An 8,521-nucleotide genomic window follows, 5' to 3' on the forward strand; every position below is an offset into this window, starting at 1 on the left:
CTTGCTTGAGCTTGACCACTACCCTTGTATTTACTATTCAAGTTTGGACAATCTCTCATCTTGTGACCATTCTTGCCACAACTAAAGCACTTATCCGTCCCCTTAAAACAATCACCATAGTGCTTCTTGCCACATTCCACAAGTTGGCTTCTCGGTTGGTGAATTAGTACCTTTTCCTTTATTTAATTTATGGTTAGACATCCTATCACCACTACCTTTTGGGAACATGGAAGGAACTTGACTTGAAACTTGTTTCTTAAATCTAGGCTTGTCTTATATCTTAAGCCTATTGTTTGAAGTAACTCTATCAAATGATCTTGCTCTCTTAGAATATCTACTCTTTCTCTTTGTCCTTGATTCCTCAACCTTTCTTGCATATACCATATGACGGGAAATGTTCATGTTTTCATGTAGTATGGCCAAATGAAACTTCTCTTGTAAGTCCTCCGATGAAGGAGCCTATTTGGACAATTTAGTGAATTCCAAGGATTATTCATGAACACTTCTTCCTCCTTGGCGAAGGTTGATGAACTCCACCACTTTTTCCTCCCTCATCTCCCTAGGATCGGAAACTAATGAAGGAGCATATTTGGACAATTTAGTGAATTCCAAGGATTATTCATGAACACTCCTTCCTCCTTGGCCAAGGTTGATGAACTCCACCACTTTTTCCTCCCTCATCTCCCTAGGAAAGAACTGATCTAGAAAAGTCATCCTAAGGATCTCCGAAGTCAACAGACCACCCCTCAATGATCTATTATTCCTCCATTGCACATACCATGCTTGTGCCACGTCCTTTCATTGATAAGTAACTAACTCGGCCTTCACACTTGTGGACAACACCATAGCCAAAAGTATTTTAGATACTTCATGATGAATTCTTGGGGGTCTTCATCAACCTTACACCCGTACAATGTAGGAGGCTTCATTCGAATGAAGTCCCTTAGACGGGAATCCAGAGTAGTGACTTGTTGTTGATGACGGGGGACAAGCTCTCGGTTGGCTTGGGCCGTCATAGCTTGGGATTGGACGGTGGAGGCTTGAGAGAATTGAATAAGGGAAACTCTTATATCTCCATCCGTCAAGGGTGGAGGATTGACTGGATCTTGGTCAACATTATCATCTTCTTCAAGTAGAGAAACTTGCTCACCACGGGGAGGAGCTCTCGCATTGGCATTTTCTTGTTCAAGTCTTCTAGCCACATTCCTTCGAGTGTTCATGCTTCCTATACGCTTAACAATAGGATTAGATGCAAAAGAACAACATTAGTATACTCTAATTGCACAATATAGGATTTCCAACAAAGAGAGTGATTCCTAGGCATCACATAGGTTCCTACTCATAAGTGTGGCGTGCTTCACAATTATGAATACAAACCTACATAGACGTGCTAGAGAGAGAGACATAACTCAACGATATTCAATCTCATGCTCTGATACCAAGTTTGTAACATCCGGGTTTACCCCCTAGGCGTAACCGAAGTCTCCGTCCTTTTTAAGGACTTAGACTAGCCTCTTAGTCTCATGTCATTATATTCATAGGTTGAAAATGCAGAAAAAATTTAAAACTTTTCATTACATCTACTTGGTATTTTACATAGACCTCTACATACACATAAAATAGTCGTATCGAGTATACATAAACCCTTCGAATAGGAAGGTTATATAGCCTTCTACTTTTATTGAACATACATATATATAAGATAGAAATATAGTCTTAAAGATTGTCTCATATCATACAATCTAAACGATTATCACAGTATGGACATAGCCCTACATCAAATTTAAAGAAGCTACATATAGGCTTATACAAGTCGTATGCAATGAAAGTGGAATGAACATAAAAGAATCTTATAAAAAAAAGAAACTTCGTAGGCAAGATATTGGTATCGCCCTCGTAAAGTAAGGACCTACCCACTTGGATGATTAAGAATATCAAAGCCTTTGCCAAGTCGTCCCGAATAAGCCTTCAACGACCGGAATCTAAAATGTTTGGGAAAAGGGAATAAAATGGGGTTAGTACTCCACATGTACTGTGTATGAAACCATATGTACATAGAATATCAAAATATACTAAAAAGGGAATTCTAGTAAAAACATGCCATTTTACACTTTTAAAAGCCTAATGAAAACTCAAGCAAGTCATATCAACCAACCAAACATGTTTACTAACTCAAAACCGTAATATGTAGTCCATCATACTTGAACCAATGATTACTACAACTCTATCATCAAGCAATAATACCACAAGAATGAATAGGAGTATATCATATCTGAATAGGTAAGACAAATACTCATGAATCCTTATCAAGTCAACAAGTGCAATGACAAACAAAGTCCCATTACCTTACTCAATCAAGTAGCCTCAACAAGAAACAATAATAAATGTCTTACTTCACATAATATAACATTTATATATACAATTCATCTTATGTTACCAATATAACACAATTCATACTCATAAGTTAACTAACCAACATATAGTATCAACAATGTGCAAGTTCATGATGTAGATATCATATATCATAATAATATATACATATATAAGAACATCCTCCTATGACTCCCTTCAAGGGTAACTAGTGCAATGCTTTGTAGAGTCTCATACCCCTACCTAGACTAAGCTAAACCCCTTAGGTTATCAAAGTTAGAGTTGAAATCCTTTAATTCATTTACCTTTTGAGAACATCTTGATCAAATCGACATAGACCACATGAACTAGTGTGGTATCCGGTTTCGTAAAACCCTACACCGAAAGAAGGCGGACTACTTGCTAAGGTAGTATCAGAACATAAAACATACCAACTACGTGGATCCACTAGCTAGTATTCCTATGTGGGCAACATAGTTCAATAACTAGGAGATATACTTGGGACCCTCTTTATGCACCATGCATTATAGTTTCCAATCTCAAGAGTAATGAAGTGTTCCTACCTTCCCTATGTAGGAAGGGACACTTCTAAATCTAGTTCACTCGGTGCTAAGCTTGACTCCCTTTTTTAAATGTCTTTAAGACTTTAATGATAAATCATAGCTTAGTTAAGGTCATAGGGTATACTCCTTGTATAATCATCAACACCAGTACCTCAATGAGAATTGTATGGGTATAATTCCTTTCTTTACAATTCATATAAGTGAGGTTAAAACATTACATATCATTTCATAATAAGGCATATTGGTATACATTACCACCCTTATAAACTTTACATCTTAACAACCTCACAACCATAATAAATACATTTCAATTCAACATCATACCACCCTATCAATCCTAACACAAAGCGTACTCCAATATAACATCATGACTTAACAACATATAATCACAATTGGAAGTAAAGATAGAGATTCTAAGACTTACCAAGTCTTCCTCATAGTTCATCATCAAGGACTTACCATAAACCCTCAATTCAATACAATTTAGATGTTCAACGTCATAATTCAATATTCAACATGATAACAAGACTAGAATACACACTATAGCACAATTCAATACTAGATCATACTTAAAATAATATGCCTAGGTCAACTCACCTTCTAACCTAGATCATCTTTTCTAGAATAGCATGAAAGACTACAATTCACTCCAATTTGTTAATGATTACTGTAACTACATCATTTATTAGTGATATAACCCATAAGCAAGACAATTGAATCAATGACAACCCAATTTACGTCAAGATCAAACTTAGGGTTAAGTGTTAAAGATCATATTCGTCAATTTGAATCAAAACAATGAAAATTAACCATAATCAAATTCAATTACATGTTAATCTATCCATTATATCCTCAACACACCATAAACTACTCAATTCACAACATCAATTTCGTAATTGGACGAAATCCACATGAAAACTCAACTTTTGAAATCTATTTTGAAGGAACTCTTTAAAGAAAGAGTCTCAAAGGTCAATTATATCCCATACTTTAACGTTTGATGATGAATTCGTTCCTTTACAGCCCCAAACTCTTTTCCTTGGTAGTCTTCAATGGTGAGTTCAAGTAGAGAGAGAAAGAAGAGAGAAGGAAGAGAGTTTGTATTTGAGAGTTATAATTAGGTTAATTGGGGTTGGGGCCTGTATATGGGAGTTAAGTTAGTTAATTAGTATCCCCTTAATCCCTAATTAACTCCTAAAAAACATAATTAATTATTAGAATTAACATTTAAAACGTGCAGCAACTCAAGAGTCTCATAGATGGAACCCCGCCAACGGGCCGACTATGAGTCGACAGACATCACCCCCTCCGTCCTGCACTCCATAGGTGAGACAGGATAGTCTTTAGGCGAGGGGATTTCTCATTTTATCTAAGTGTGAGACAACAGTGGCACCAACGCCCCGTCAGTCAACACACAGACCGTTGCCTTTCTCGTCGATGCACACTGCCAGGTAGTGTTGCCTCAAATTGCAGGGCTCCTCCTAAAAGACCCTTGGTTGGTCCTTTGGGAGTCATACCGGGATGTTTCGACCATGAAACTACATAAACACCTATTATCTACCCTTTCACTATTTTTCATACATTTTCGACTCCTAAAAGCTAGTCAAATAGGCCAAGGCACGCTAGTACATCTTTAAACCAACTTCCGGACATCATGCACGTTGTTGGACGTTTTGGTTCTTAAACTTCCTAAATGACCTATATTCATTAGAATAGATCGTAACACAATCTTTAGACCCCACGACACATATTTTAGGCTTTTAGAATCGTCTTGGATTTTGAAAGTCTTACAATAAGTGGACCATAAGAATCATAACATAATTAAAGTCTAATTAACATAAAATACAAGGAATTAGGATGACATACCCCCACTCAATCTTACCACTTTGAAAAAAAGGCTAAATCAACTAATTCAAAATCACAAGACCCTTACTCATGGCTATAACCAACAGTTCAACATAATTATAACAATATTCATGAAACTAGGTTAAAATACTACATATTCATCTATCTAATGTAATCTAGATCAATTTACTATAATCATCACATCAATCAAAAGCCTATATGAAACAACATTATAATTCATAAACCTTAAGTCAATAATAAATAAAGAAGATTAATATCCAATAGATCTAAGAATGTACATTATTGAATTGATCAAATTGAACTGCCTATACATCAGTTAACCATAATCTATACATGAATCAGAAGCCCATAACAATCTACACAATAATTCTTCAATATCAAAGTAAGATCACATAACCCATATTTTTTTCAAATTGAGAGATTTGTGAATTTCAAGGTTCATGGAGAATTTCATTGGAAAACATCAATTAAACATCAATAACATCATATCTTAAAGTTTGAAAACCTTTCATGCAAGAACCCAAGACGTAGAGTAGAAATTGGACTTTTCCTCTTTTTGAAAACTTAGAAAATCATCTTTGAAATTTGCTTTAAGGTGAAGGAAAGCCTTAGATGAAGAACTCCAATACCTTGTTAGAAGAACCCAACGAAAATTTATGAAGATACTCCATTGAAGAACCATCTTCAAGCTCCATCTTCACCTTCAACTCTCATGGAGTTTTTTGAAGAAACATTGGGAGGGAATGTGTTTTGATTTACGTGTTAGGATTATAATGAGAGTTTAATGACTTATATACTCTTAAAATACCGATAAACACTCAAAAAAAACCATCCTCAGATTTTATTAGACATAGGGTAGATTTCACAAAATCCCCAAGCCTTAACAGAAAATTCGCAGGTAGTTCATAGCCTCAACGATGCCCCACCATCGACGATCTGTGGGTGAGACCACGCCCCATCGATGAGGTCTCATTATTTTCCCTTTATTCTCCTCAACCTTCAATATTTCAGGCTCCATCGACGACACCCATCGACGGGCCGTCACCTAGTCGACTGGTTGTCATTTAGGTCGTCGTTTGGCACTGTCTGGCATTGTTGAGCTCCAAGTTGGGGTCCTCCTTTACGGCCCCTTGTGGGTCCTACATGGAGTCCTACCCAGACATTTCCAACCCAAATATTTTTTCATACGAGTTAATACCTACCACATAAGTTTCATCTAAAACGAAAAAGTAAAACTAAATGAAACATGCATTGACACGCAAGGTCGTTTCAAGACAAACTTTACGAATGTCATGGACGTTCTTGAACGTTTGACCTCCAAACTTCACGAAAATTGACACACTGCGTACATACACCATAATAACTCATTTAAGGACCTTATAACCTCATTAATAACACATAAAACCACATATGAGGCAGATATGTGACTTAGTCATCGAACATCTTTGTCGTCCCATGATGTTTGAATTCCAATGCACCTAAACTCTTAGACACTGCCTCTAAACCACATTATAAAACACTTTAGGACCTTAGACAATCATTACAACCATTTTTGGCTCTATATTTACCTATGTATTTTTTGGGGCCTTACAATTACCACCACGGTCCATCATGCACTTCACAGACCGTGAGTGGGGCGTGAAGATGGCAGGGGCCAACAGTTTAAGTGAAGTTGGATTTCACTTTTGGAAGTCCAACATAATGAGGGGTAGTTTTTGTATTTTGGGGTTGCAATACAAATTGACTTTAGGTAAAAAATAATTCAGTTCCAACTCCAAAACACAAACCCAAACTTCTCGCAATTATATATACTTTTCTCTCTATTGATCCACCATTGAAGGAAAAAGAAACTTAAGGAAGAAAACCATGTCTCCAAGGTTTTCACTCAATTTTTATGGACAAATCTTCATTAAAGTATGGGTTTTTCACTCTTGGGTGTTCTTTCCCAAAGGTCCTCTTAAAGTTGATTTTCAATTTACCCAAATCTTAGTGGTGATTGCTTGTAAGTGGTGATGAAGTTCAATTGAAGAATATATTGCGATTGTATTAAGTAGGTGCTTTTATGATGGTGAATTGAATTATCTTGATTATGTGAAGGTGTGAGATTAAGTGGAAGATTTTGTCACAACCGGGGAGCACCCCCGATAAGTTACATGGTGTACTCGACCTCTCAGAGGTCTTACACAATCTCATAATCATCATTCATCGTATTGTCATAGGTAAATTTAGCAGAAAATTTAAAACTTTTCATAGCACATCATAGGCTAGAACATTACTTCAATTTTATAAGAATATAAGTCATATTAAATAGTTAGACTCTAAATATCTTTTTCCATATTAGACTCAACGTCATAGAATAGATAAGGGACACGACCCTTTAACATCATACAATAATATTTAAGCTATTACAACAGATTTATTATAAACTTGACATAGGAAATCCTTGGAACATGAATCCTTTCCCTGAGAATGGGAATCACATATCAAGTTGTTCATTACAAACACATCCTTTAAGCATTCTTAACCTACACTTTGTGTAAAAAAGGTGGAGATGAAGGGTGCTTGTACAAGAATGCACTAAGTATGGCAACTATGTAAAAACATGCATTTAAAAAGGACATTTTACTTGAAACCATGCATCATGCCTATTTTTGGTGAAAATCTCATAAAACTTTGATATAATAAGCATTTTAAAATTTACATACTTCATATAGACATATTTAATGGTCACACATCATATTAAAACACACATTCTATTTAAGATATATAAGTCACCACTTTACAGTAAGTACCTTTACAATTACAGTGAACATATTTCCTTTTATAGAGAACTCCTTCCTTTTACTTTAACTCTTTTTATTCCCAACTAACCCTCTAGTGATTCTTGGTGGAATGTATACACAATGTCCCATAACACTATCCACACTCAACCATAAATTTAAGGCCACTAATGAATCATGCATACAACCTTCATTAACCAAACACATGCATTCATAAAAGTATTTCATATTATGAGATACCTAACTCACATTTGACCCAACATACTTTAGGGACCACATATATGGACTCACTACAAGACGATACACAACTCAATACTTCCAATATAAACATAATAAGACAATAGTCATGTTAACATACTTGGACTTCACTTCATAAGAGCCACATAGAACCCTGCTTCCTAAGTCTACTTGTGCAATGTACATTTGAAGTCCCATAACTTTATAAATACTAAGTAAACCTACAAAGAGACTACAAGACTTAACACGCATTTCATACCTTAACAAGACAAGCATAGACAACCTCCTTCATGTAAAGAATGACTTCATTAGATAGTGAGTAAGACCTATGCTATGCATATAAGGTGAGACCACAAAGCATAGATTCATTAGTACTGCTACCATGCATATCATCACAACAAGTAGACAACACTAAAATGTCATACATAAGGAATATAAACATAATCACATAAATTAGAACACCTTCCTAGAACTCCCTTCAAAATCTACTTGTGGAATGCGGTCAAGTCCCATACTCCTACCTACACTAACAAACTTCCATAGGTTATCCTAGTTAGGGTCCTAGTAATTTACTCCCATTTTCAATTTTACTTAAGGTAAACTATAGGCTTAAGTAACACTAAGATCATGGAGTCTAAACATGGAATTTAGTGTTGTAGATCCTTACACCAAAGGAAGGTGTTCTTACCTAACAAAGGTAGAACA

The sequence above is a fragment of the Solanum pennellii genome, chromosome 12 (genome assembly GCF_001406875.1).
Source record: "Solanum pennellii chromosome 12, SPENNV200".
Classification (NCBI taxonomy): domain Eukaryota; kingdom Viridiplantae; phylum Streptophyta; class Magnoliopsida; order Solanales; family Solanaceae; genus Solanum; species Solanum pennellii.